A 10,004-nucleotide genomic window follows, 5' to 3' on the forward strand; every position below is an offset into this window, starting at 1 on the left:
ATGTGGAGTGATTAGCACAGTGCCTTGCATGTAGGATGTGTTTAACAGATACTTATTCATTTAACTTGGCATAAATTAGAATTTCAAACTTTGAACGGTATAGAAACAAGTAGAAGTAAACTAATACATCTATGTACATCATTGATAGTTTCAAATTGGTCAAGTTTGCTAGGTAGTTCATTGAAGACAATGTTGAAGTTGGAGTTAGTAAATTTGAGCTCAAATCCTACCTTATACATGTATTAGTAGTATTGATCTAAGGGAATTTGTTTTTGATATCCTCATATTTTTAAATATATTCTTAATTCCCAAATATTAGAAAAAAGTTATCTCTTTCCAAGGAAATTACTTGTGTTAGCTTAGATATAATGTTGACTTGGAAGTGTTCAAGGCCTATTAGAATTCTGAGTCAGTGTAATGTTAATGTCTGTCACACAATAATATCCCCATGTATGCTGCATACTAATGCCCTAGCCATTTATTAAATAAAATATTAAAAAATTTAAAAAAATTCAAATGTGTTAAATAGTTCCTGACACTGCTCCAAATGAAATGTTCATATTCCTTTTCTCCCCAGGACAGTCTCAAATTCACTGATTTTCCAAGAATTTATTACTTACATAGGGAATACATTTTATTCCGTCAGGAAGGGCTTCCTCTTTAGGGAAATCTCATTAGAGTCTTTGCCTTTATTCCTTTTGTTTTGTCCTTTCAGTCCCTACATGTAGCAGAATCCAATTATTGCAGAGAGAACCTGATTATTATATTCTGCCTTAATTACAGAACTCCAAGATAAATTACTATATTAAGTGAAGCACGTAAATTAGGGAAGACAAACTGTATTGAAAGAAAGAAGAAAGAGAGGAAGAAAGGAAATGATTCTGTTCATGAACAGGAAAAAAAGGAAAATGACAACAAACCTGTCAGCCTGCAGCCACAGCTTTAAAGAACTAAGCACAGATGATGTCTTGAAACCAGATGAGAAGGCAAAAGAGAATGATTTAAATCTCAAAGCCTTCCTGGCGACAGTAATTAGATTATGGCTCTTCCAGCCACAAATACAGACATCTGAACAATTGCATTTGCTACCTTAGAATGAAGTGTCATCAACAGTTTTCACTTGTTGGCAGCAATTAGATCTTTTCCTCTACTGAACCAAGTGTGGCAAAAGCTAAGATGATGATCCTGAAAAGATAGTGAGATGTTCTCAAAAGCCATATTACATTTATATGTTCATAAAGGATTCTTTACACTGTAAAAATCCTTTGTTGAAACTATTTGCTTATATTTAGATCTCCTTTCCAGGGCTTGTTTATTTTTGATATTTGTTCCTTTTTATTTTGATTTTCTGCTTTCCATGTGACTGAGTAACTAACTAATCAGTAAACATTTATTAAACATCTACTCCATACCAGGAGCTGTGCTAGGTGTGAGCATCATAAAACAAAATGCAGCAGTCCCTGGCCTTAAGGAGTTTATACTTTATCTAACCACATAAAGTACATTTAAAAAATTGGAAAGAGAAAACTAGAGGGTCTGTTTTAAAAAAAATCACATGAGAATGTAGCAATTTAAGATGAGCCTTGAAGGCATCTAGGGATTCCAAGAGATGGAACAGAGAGGGAGAAAATCTCAGGCAGAGGTTTGCAGAGTATTAAGACAAAGACAGAGATGAAATGTCTCCTATGAAGAACAGAACGTAGGTAAATTTGTCTTTCCCATATAGAGGGAAAAAATGAGCAATGAACCTGGGAAGGAAGACTTGAATCAGGGTGTAATAAATGAATTACCAAAAAAGGAGAGGTTTTTTTTTTTATTTCATCCATGGATCTAGTGATAATGAAAACAGATACAGTGCTATAGCGAGAGCCCATCATAAGTTACATGATAATTAGGGGTGACATATTGACCAGCAACAGCAAAATAATACTATGATCAACTGTTAATGACCTAACTATTCTTAGCAATAATGATCCAAGACAGTTTGAGAGGATTTATCATGAAAAAATGCTATCCATCTCCAGCGAAAGAATTGTTGGAGTCTGAATGAAGATTAAAGAATACATTTGGTTTTAACTTTCTTTGTTTTCCTTGGAGTATTTTCGTTTTTTTTCTTTCACACTAATATCAACTACAGAAAATAAGATTTAATTGGTAGAATAAGCTGTATATATATATATATATATATATATATATATATATATATATATATATATATATATATATATATATAAATAAAATTTAAAAAATTACATAATGGTTGGTAAGAGACTCATTTATATTATCCCAATAACATTTGTGGATTAAAGTGTAGGAAGGATAACAAAAAGATGAAAAATGGAAAAAGGTCTGCCAAATTCCCTTAAATATTCTAAGATACACCTTAAATATACCATGCAGCTTAAAAGCCCTGACCTAATCACAGAAGGAAAAAAAAATCCAGACAAAAAGGTGTTATATTAACTGAATCCTAAACTAACACAAATTGGTAAATGGAAAATAGAAAATATAGCAACCAGAATTATAATGGCTCTTTAAAGGAGTTAACCCATGTTAATCTATCATCTGAGCAGTAGTCTCATTAAGCAGATATAAGCAGTCAGGGTTAAAATCAGTTTAAAGAATGTTTAGTAAGAAATATATCATGGTCATGACCTTCATGAGATACAAGTTACACTTTTGAATGAGAGAGTGCATTTTGATCAGGTAAAGAATAATAAGTCAAAAGTCACAGTGGCATTTACATCAATTGATTGAGTTCTGGAGGCAAACTTGAAAAGGAATACCCATTCTTATGAATATAAGCATGAGACAGATGAAGTTGGAAGGTATAGAAATCAAAAATGAAGTAGAAAAAGAGAAAATATAAGAAACCATATGGAGAAAAAAAAAAGAAATAATCAGAAAAAAATGTATTTTCCAAAAAGAAAGGGGCCAGGACTCTTATGATAGGGCAGATTGATCCAACCTGGCCCAAGGTATATCAGGACTGAAGATGTAGTGCTTATAATGGTGTTGATGGCCATGATATTAATCCTGCCTTTCTTTTCCTCCTTTATGCTTAAAGGAACATGACACTTTCTGCTCTTAAGTCTTTAGGAGATGGAAGATTGTGAGTTAACCATAACTTGCTTTATGTTTGTTTTTATAAACAATGGCAACTGTGTCAGAAGTGTCTTGGGCTGGCAAGGTGGTAGCATCCAAAGTGAAACAGGACATGCCCCCACCACGGGGCTACAGTCCCATCTATTACAAATGGAACCTCCCCCATCGGGGAATATTGGGCTATAGCATGTTTGCCAGTGGCATTGGGACTCTGCTGTTTGGCCACTGGGGCATGATAAAGTGAAACCAAGAATGAAGACGTTTGATGGTTGAAGACTTGGAAGCCCGAATTGCATTGATGCCACTCTTGCAGGCAGAAGAGGATCAGAGTAAGCTGAATATGTTGAGAGAGAATCAGGAGGAGGAGGCTATAATCATGAAAGATGTTCCTGGCTGGTAGATGAATGAGTCTGTCTTCCATACTACCTCATAGGGCCTCCAAACTTGGGTGAGCTGTACAGTCTTGGGACCAATGAGGAGTGGGTCCACGCTAACTACGGCTTCATGTGGTACACATAAAGGTGCACCAAAGTCTGTCCTTCCCTCGGAGAGATTAAAGGTCCACTTAGAAAAAAAAAGGGTGGCAACCACCATCAATCACTAGTCAAGTCTATACTTATTCAGAATATAGTTGGGAGGAATCATCTAAGTGGTGAAAGATACTTCAATTTATGGAAATAAAGTACTGAAAATAAAATAGATGTTCACCAATTGGGGAATTGCGAAACAAATTGCAACCCATTGCTATGTAATTTTTGGTTGCATTTTGACCTTCATTAATTTTAAGAATATGTTATTTCACTTCTAGAGGAAAAGCCAAGGTCATAGAATAGAAAAAGCTGAGCTCTCCCAATATCACCCAATAAACAACTTTAAAATAATTCCTCAAATAGAATTCTGGAATGACAGAGCCAACAAAAGATCAGAATGAGATATTCTTCCACCCCAAAGCAACATAGGAATTTGGAAAGAGAGATTACAGGATAAAGAGACTGGCATGGAGTCCACATGGATGAAATCCTGGTGGAGTGACTAGATGGTGTAGACAAAAATAGTAGTAGCTTCATGAACTACCGAAACAGAGCTGGTAAGGAGACCTGGCAAGTGTTCAGAGAGAGATTACAGAGAGCCTCTGTGTAATGTTGGACACTGGATCAAATGATTAGTGGCTTCTTTCAATTTGTATTTCGTACTCTAGTTCTAGAATGCTGGGGCAGTTTTTCTTGATAAATTTTTGAAATATGATGTCTAGGGTCTTTCTTTTTTATCCTGGCTTTCAGGGAGACCAAATATTTTTAAATTATCTTTTTTTAATTTTCCAGGTCAGATATTCCTCCCCCCTCACCCCCATGAGATGCCTATACCCATTTCTGGGTAATAGTTTAAGGATGGAGAAGAGCACTTTCAGAAGAGGAATTCCTGAGGGGAATATCACTTCAGGCCCCAAGGGATCATGGAGCCATATGAACAATATTGTTTTCATCACATTAGAGGAAGGTTCTTAAGGAACAGTACTGATTATATTTCCAAGGCATCAGAGGCCATTCTTGGAAAAGAACCAGAGCGCACCACACACCAAGAAAACACCCCTAATCAGATCACACCACTTAAAAAGCATTGAAAACTTCCAGTCACCCAGAATTATCCCCCAAAACAGCAGTGCAAAAAACCCTGAAGCTGGAGACAAAGCTCCTAGACTTTCCACACTTGTACCAGAGGCCAACAAAAACATAAAGTTCCAAATCAAGAAAAGTGTATAAATGTACAAACAAAAACAACAAAAAGAACCAGCCATAGAAAAAGCTATTATTGAGACAGGGAAGATCAAGATGGAAACTCATAAGAAGATAATGAAGTCAAAATAGACACAAGCAAAACCTCAAAGGGGAAAAAAAAGTGAATTCGACACAAGCACAATAAGAGTTATTGGAAAAGCCAAAAAGTGTATTTATAAAAACAGAGTAGTACAGGCAAAATTTTATAAAGAAATTACAACAAAGAGAGATAATTATAAAAAAAATCATCAGCTTGATAAATGAAGCACAAAAAATACTGAGGAAAATAAAATCTCTAAAAACTCTTTTGGCTCAATGGGAGAAAAAATACAACATTTACTAATTAAAATAAATCCTTAAAAATAGAATTAGTCAAATGGAAAAAGAGAAGCAAATGTTCAATGAAGAAAAATAATTCATTAAATATTAAAATTAAGTAAATGAAAGTGAATTGCTCCAGGAGACATCAAGAAACAAACAAAATCAAAGGAATAAAACAAGATATAAGATTTTGTGAAATATCTCACAAAGGAAATAAAAACTGCCCCAAAATTCAAGAACTAGAGTATAAAATATAAATTAAAAAAAAATCCACCAATCACCACCTGAAAGAGATCTCAAAAATGAAATTCCCAAGAGTATCAAAGTCAAATTTCCAAGCTCCCAGGTTAGAGAGAAAATATTGCAAAGAGCAAGAAAGAAATAATTTGAATAAGACACTGCCACAGTCAGAATCACACAAGATTTAACAGCTACCAACATAAAGGAGCAGAAGACTTGGAATATGACATTGCTGGAGCCAAAGCTAGGATTTCCATCAAAAATAACTACCAATCAAAACTGAGTATACTCATTCTAGGGAGGAAAAAAAAATGGATTTTCAATGAAATGGATGACTTTCAAACATTCCTAATGAAAAAGCCAGGGCTGAATAGAAAATTTGATGTTAAAATATAATGTTGAAGAGAAGCACAAAAAGAGTAAACAAGAAAGAGAAATCATAAGGGACTCAATAATTCTGTCTTCTAAATAATGCTTAGCCCTCTAAAAGCTTTGCATTTATTAAAACATTTAGAAGGATTATACAGAGAAAGAGGGTGCATAAGTGAACAAATTATGGTGAGATGGTGTAAAAAAAAAGGAATGATAGGCAAGAAAAAAAAAGGACCTGGGGGAAAAGAGAAGGGACATGAAGAATGGAGAAAATTATGTCACATAAAAGATTCATGACAGGAAGATCTTTCATAGCGGAGGGGGAAAAGGTGGTAGAATGGGCAACCATTGAATCTCATTCACATCTTAATTGGTTCAAAGAAGGAAAACTAAATATAGATATATACATATGTTTTACATATATTTATATACACACACACACACACACATATATACATATATATGCATTTATAAGATATAGTCATTTACATGTATGCATATACAAATACATACATCACACATACCTATATGTATACATACATGTATATATGTGTATGTTGTGTATATGTATATATATCACATTACAACATATCCAGATTTTTAAGGAAAAGTTAAACAAATTACAGGGGTAAAATAGACAACAAAATTACACTAATGGGGACCTCAACTTTTCTCTCTCAGAGGTAGATAAATCTAATAATGAAATAAACAATAAAGAAATTAAAGAAATGAATAGAATTTTAGACATATTACATAAAATAGATCTGTGGAGAAAACTGAATGGAAATACAAAGAAGTATACCTTTTTCTCAGTTATATATGGAGATTTCACAAAAATTACCATGCACTAGGGAATAAAAACTGCACAACCAAATGCAGAAAAGAAGAAGTATTTAATATATCATTTTCATCCATAATGCAATAATATTAAATATAACAAAAGGTCATGGAAGTAGATTAAGAATTAATTGGAAACTAAATAATATAATCCTGAAGAATGAGAAGGTCAAAGAGCAAATCTCAGTAAAAAAAGAAAAAGATGATTTCATTAAAAAGAATGACAACATTGAGACAATATTTCAAAATTTGGGGTGTGGAGCCAAAACAGTACATAGAGGAGAATAAATATCTCTAATGACTTAAAAAAGTAAAAAAGAGAAAGAACATATGAATGAATTGGGCATGCAACTTAAGAAAAAAAAAACCTAGCAAATCTGCTATGTAGTAGCATTAATTAATAAGACCAATAGCCACAGAACTCAACTTATCCTCAAGGTAGTAAACTGGAATCAGTAAAGATTTTAGACACAACGGGTTGGACTGTGGGTATGAATTCACAGTTTGCTCTTACATAATTACAAAAAAAAGTTCCTACATATTTTTCAATTTTTTTTTCTTTTAAAGTACTGTTATTTGCCCTAGCTATGATAAAATAAATTACTTTGGAAAGGGCAACTCAGCAATTAAAAAGAGTAAATGCCTATTAGACTCTTAAGGGACCATTGTTCTCCTGGTGTAATATATACTAAGGTTGGTCCAATAAAGCTGTAAATGACCCCACTGAAGGACAATTGTCAACAACCCTTAGGATACAATTTCACACCCTACTAGATCTTATTGTTAGGATTTTCTTAATGTTAAACCTAAATGTGTTTATAAAGTAATACAAAAAAAGTTTTTCTTGAATTAACTCACATAAACTGTCTATCTCATCTTATTTAGAGAATGGATAAAGTTTACCCTTTAAACTAAATCATTTTACACTCAAAATAAGCTGCATTAGCAGTTGTGAGTTTTACATTTTAGCTAAGGGAAATCTGCCAAATTCCTACCACAAAAAAGTAAACAATGATGTAATGGTATTTTAACCTTTCCCCAAATTCTTGGCTATGGTTTCAGAGTTGTTTACATAAGTATGTATATGTATACAGACACATATCTATGTGTATATACATGTACACAGATGCACATATAAAGAAAATTTTATAGAAGTTGAATTAAAAGTAAAATATAAGATTCTGAGGAATTCCTTTAAGAGGCAATATGAATCTAATGTAGGAACAGTAGATTTGGAATGGGACATTTTATGAGATTTCAGGGTCACATGTGGTAAGACCTTTGTGACCTTAGGCACTTATCCTCTCTAGACTGTAGTTTCTTTATCTAAAAATGAAGGGGTTAAATCAAATAGACTATTTTATCTATAAACTCCAGGATCATATTTTTTACCCAGATTTCCAAAGAATAACTGATGACTGAAAAATAATTGATTCTCAAAGGAGAAATTTTCAGATGTCAAAGATGAATGCAGTCAAACATAAATTAGAAATGGTTTTAATATGAAAAGCAATTTTTGGGACAGCTGGATGGTGTAGTGGATAAAGCACCAGCCCTGAAGTCAGGAGGACCTGAGTTTAAATCTGGCCTCAGACCAAACACTTGACACTTAGTAGCTGTGTGACCCTGAGCAAGTCACTTAACCTCAATTGCCTTAAAAAAAAAGTAAAGCAATTGTTAATATTTTGTTTAACTTCAAGTTTTGTAAAGTTGTTTAGATATGTTATCTCACTGGATCTTTACAACTCTGTGAAGTGATTATTACAGGTATTATTTTTTTCCACTTTACATATGAGGAAACTAAGAGTGAGAGACACTAAGTGACTTGATGTAGGTCACATAGCTAGTAAGTGTCAGAAGAAGGATCTTAGTATGCCAAGAAAAGGGAAATGTCTTCGGTGGTTTGCACACAACAACATCTTATATATTCTGTCTCCTTTATGTCTTTCTTGCTATTTCATTAGCCTCATCTCAGTTATTTAAAGCTATCAATTATTCTGTCATCAACATTTATAAAAAGCTTACTCAGTGTCAAGGAATGAAAAATAAAGACAAAAAGGAACATGTTGGCCATCAGAGAGTTTCCATTCTACATTCAGACAGAATGAGCTTTTGTTGACTGGGGAGATACATATGTATAGAAGCATATATAAAATATTTTTAAAAATAGTAGATACATATGATTTTATTTTAATGGGAAGACTCAGGCAACTGGAGGAAGTATTAATGGCATTAGATACAAGGAGACTGTGCTGAATTTGAAAAGAGGTAAAGTGGTTGTGAATTACAGAGGTGAAAGATAGTCAAAGGCATCTGAAGATGGAAGATGAAACATTACTTAGTACAAAGCTTTTTTGGATAGATAGAAAAGTTATCAATAGTAAAAAACAAAAAGAGAACAAATTTTGAAGGGTGTTAAATAGCTGATGCTTATCATTGATCCTAGTGGGAATAGGTTGCAACTAGAATATTTTAAGTAGAAGAGGGCAGTGGTTGGATTGGAGTGCAATGAAACATGAGGCAGGGTGATCAATTAGGTAATAATTGCAATGGTTCAGATGAGAGAGGATGATGTCCTATAAAATTTTTCATCACAGTCCAGAGGCAATCCCAACATAAATATTTTTGATAGTCTACCAGATAACAGTTATTGTGTAATACCTCAAATAACTGGTTAACCAGAATGCCCATATGAAAGTGTTTAGTTTGGTTTTCTCTAGGTTGATATCTTCCTTGTTATGGGTTCAATCTTAGTTTGTGGAGGATACAAATGATTCTAGAGAATTCTTTTTTGCAAAGTGCCACATAAAAAAATTCTTTTTTCTCCACACATATGTTAATTTACTTTATTAAACATTTTTAAATTACATGTAAAACATTTTAATATTCTTTGTTTTTTTTTAAATTTCAAGTTTCAAATTATCTTCATCCTCACTGCCTCTCTCTTCTTTGTGAGAAAGCAATTTGTTTTGGATTACACATATAAAGTCATATAAAACACATTTCTATATTAGTAATGTTGCAAAAGAAAACATACTGAAAACATAAAATATAGTTAAAAAGGTATGTTTTGATGTATATTTAGAACCCACAAGTTTTTTTTTTTCCTAGAGTCTTACCAAGTGATCTTGGATCATTGTATTGATAAATAGCTAAGAAAATAACAATGGATCATTGCACAATATTGCTGTTATTGTTTAAAGTATTCACATGTTCACTTTGCATCAGTTCATGTAAGTCTTACCAGGGTTGTTTGGTATCACCCAGTTCATCATTTCCTAAAACATAATAGTGTTCCATCATAATCATGTAATACAATTTATTCACCCCTTCTCCAACTGATGAGAAGCTTCT

The 10,004-nt window shown here is 33.1% G+C and overlaps 1 pseudogene; it reads left to right on the forward strand.

The window, feature by feature from the left end:
* The first annotated feature begins 3,154 nt into the window (after window positions 1-3,154).
* On the forward strand, window positions 3,155-3,624 carry LOC110200982 (NADH dehydrogenase [ubiquinone] 1 alpha subcomplex subunit 13 pseudogene; annotated as a pseudogene).
* Window positions 3,625-10,004: the final 6,380 nt, after the last annotated feature.

The sequence above is a fragment of the Phascolarctos cinereus genome, unplaced genomic scaffold, assembly GCF_003287225.1.
Source record: "Phascolarctos cinereus isolate Bilbo 61053 unplaced genomic scaffold, phaCin_HiC Scaffold_726;HRSCAF=1367, whole genome shotgun sequence".
Lineage (NCBI taxonomy): Eukaryota > Metazoa > Chordata > Mammalia > Diprotodontia > Phascolarctidae > Phascolarctos > Phascolarctos cinereus.